Source organism: Arachis stenosperma, chromosome 2, assembly GCF_014773155.1.
Source record: "Arachis stenosperma cultivar V10309 chromosome 2, arast.V10309.gnm1.PFL2, whole genome shotgun sequence".
Taxonomy (NCBI): domain Eukaryota; kingdom Viridiplantae; phylum Streptophyta; class Magnoliopsida; order Fabales; family Fabaceae; genus Arachis; species Arachis stenosperma.
The window spans coordinates 95131372-95134463 of NC_080378.1; the positions used below are offsets into that span (position 1 = coordinate 95131372).

General features: G+C 39.6%; 1 non-coding gene across 1 annotated transcript; it reads right to left on the reverse strand.

Annotated features, from left to right (window-relative positions):
- Positions 1–1346: 1346 nt before the first annotated feature.
- LOC130964334 (small nucleolar RNA R71) lies at positions 1347–1454 on the reverse strand. Its single transcript, XR_009080432.1, has one exon. It is a non-coding gene; the product is annotated as a small nucleolar RNA R71 (small nucleolar RNA).
- Between the last annotated feature and the right edge of the window lie 1638 nt (positions 1455–3092).

Here is a 3092-nt window from a genome sequence, read left to right on the forward strand (position 1 = left end):
CCAGCCAGGGTACCTGGTTGGGCGTTTAACGCCCAAAGAGGTAGCATTTTGGGCGTTAAACGCCAGAATGTATACCATTCTGGGCGTTTAACGCCAGGATGGTGCTAGGGGGAAGATTTTGTTTTTCAAATCAATTTTTTTTAAGTTTTCAAAATCTTTTCAAAATTAAATCTTTTTCAAATCATATCTTTTCAATCAAATGTTTTCAAAATCAATTTCTTTTTTTCAAAGATACTTACTAACAATTAATGATTTGATTGAACATCTCAAATTTGTTGCCTTTTCTGTTGAGAAAGGTTTAATGTTTGAATCATATCTTTTCTTGTTAGGCAAGTCACTAATTTTCAAAATCAAATCCTTTAAAATTGTTTTCAAAACATATCTTTTAAAATTGTTTTCAAATCATATCTTCTCAATCACATCTCTTTAAAAACTAATCATATCTTCTTAACCTCATCTTTTTCAAAATAGTTTTCAATCAAATCTTTTTGATTTCTAATTTCAAATCCTTTTTCAAAAATCACTTGATTTCTTTCTTACTTTTATTTTCGAAAATCAATTAAGTGTTTTTCAAAATGTTTTCAAAATCTTTTTAATTGAATTTTTGAAAATCTTCTTCCTCTCCTCCCACATCCTTCTATTTATGGAGTACTACTCCTTCTTAATGCACAATTCGAACTCTATCTAATCAAGTTCGAATTCTTCTACCTCCTTCTTCTATTTTTCGTTTCCTCTGACACCTCAAGGAATCTCTATACTGTGACATAGAGGATTCCACATTTTCTTTTTCTCTTCTCTTTCATATGAGCAGGAGCAGAGACAAAGGCATTCTTGTTGAAGCAGACCCTGAACCTGAGAGAACCTTGAAGTGAAAGCTAAAAGAAGCTAAAGCACAACTCTCTGTTGAGGACCTGACCGAATTCTTCAAGGAAGAGGAACACATGGCAGCCGAAAACAACAACAATGCCAACAATGCAAGGAAGGTGCTGGGTGACTTCACTGCACCTACTCCCGACTTCTATGGGAGAAGCATCTCTATCCCTGCCATTGGAGCAAACAACTTTGAGCTTAAGCCTCAATTAGTTTCTCTAATGCAACAGAATTGCAAGTTCCATGGACTTCCAATGGAAGATCCTCATCAGTTTTTAGCTGAATTCTTGCAAATCTGTGACACAGTCAAGAATAATGGGGTAGACCCTGAGGTCTATAGACTGATGCTATTCCCTTTTGCTGTAAGAGACAGAGCTAGAATATGGTTGGATTCACAACCTAAAGATAGTCTGGACTCTTGGGAAAAGCTAGTCAATGCCTTCTTGGTAAAGTTCTTTCCACCTCAGAAATGGAGTAAGCTTAGAGTGGAAGTCCAAACCTTCAGACAAAAGGATGGAGAATCCCTCTATGAAGCTTGGGAAAGATACAAACAATTAATCAGAAAATGTCCCTCAGACATGCTTTCTGAATGGAGCATCATAGGTATTTTCTATGATGGTCTCTCTGAACTATCCAAGATGTCTTTGAATAGCTCTGCTGGAGGATCTCTTCATTTGAAGAAGACGCCTACAGAAGCTCAAGAGCTAATTGAAATGGTTGCAAATAACCAATTCATGTACACTTCTGAAAGGAATCCTGTGAACAATGGGACTAGTCAGAAGAAAGGAGTTCTTGAGATTGATACTCTGAATGCCATACTGGCTCAGAATAAGATATTGACTCAACAAGTCAATTTGATTTCTCAAAGTCTGTCTGGAATGCAAAATGCACCTGGCAGTACTAAGGAAGCTTCATCTGAGGAAGAAGCATATGATCCTGAGAACCCTTCAATGGAAGAGGTGAATTACCTAGGAGAACCCTATGGAAACACCTACAATTCTCCATGGAGAAATCACCCAAATTTCTCATGGAAGAATCAAGAGAGACCTCAACAAGGTTTCAACAACAATAATGGTGGAAGAAACAAGTTCAGCAATGGCAAGCCTTTTCCATCATCTTCTCAGCAACAGACAGAGAGTTCTAAGCAGAGTACCTCTGACTTAGCAACCATGGTCTCTGATCTAATCAAAACCACTCAAAGTTTCATGACTGAAACAAGGTCCTCCATTAGAAATTTGGAAGGACAAGTGGGTCAGCTGAGTAAGAAAATTACTGAACTCCCTCCAAGCACTCTTCCAAGCAATACAGAAAAAAATCCAAAAGGAGAGTGCAAGGCCATCAATATGGCCGAATTTGGAGAGGAAGGAGAGGAAGTGAACGCCACTGAGGAAGACCTCAATGGGCGTGCACCAACCTCCTCTGAGTTCCCCAATGAGGAACCATGGGAATCTGAGGCTCAAAATGAGACCATAGAGATTCCATTGGACTTACTTCTGCCTTTCATGAGCTCTGATGAGTATTCTTCCTCTGAAGAGGATGAGTATATCACTGAGGAGCAAGTTGCTAAATACCTTGGAGCAATCATGAAGCTAAATGACAAGTTATTTGGAAATGAGACTTGGGAGGATGAACTCCCTTTTGCTCACCAAAGAACTGGATGACTTGTCTAGGCAGAAATTACCTCAAAAGAGGCAGGATCCTGGGAAGTTTTCCATACCTTGTACCATAGGCACCATGACCTTCAAGAAGGCTCTGTGTGACTTAGGGTCAAGTGTAAACCTCATGCCCCTCTCTGTAATGGAGAAGTTAGGGATCTTTGAGGTGCAAGCTGCAAGAATCTCATTGGAGATGGCAGACAACTCAAGAAAACAAGCTCATGGACTTGTAGAGAATGTTTTGGTAAAAGTTGAAAACCATTATATCCCTACTGATTTCATAGTCCTAGAGACTGGGGAGTGCATGGATGAATCCATCATCCTTGGCAGACCCTTCCTAGCCACAGCAAAGGCTGTGATTGATGTTGATAGAGGAGAGTTGATCATTCAAGTGAATGAAGAATCCTTGGTGTTTAAGGCTCAAGGACATCCCTCTGTCATCATGGAGAAGAAGCTTGAAGAGCTTCTCTCAAATCAGAGACAAACAGAGCCCCCACAGTCAAACTCTAAGTTTGGTGTTGGGAGGCCACAACCAAACTCTAAGTTTGGTGTTGAACCCCCACAGTC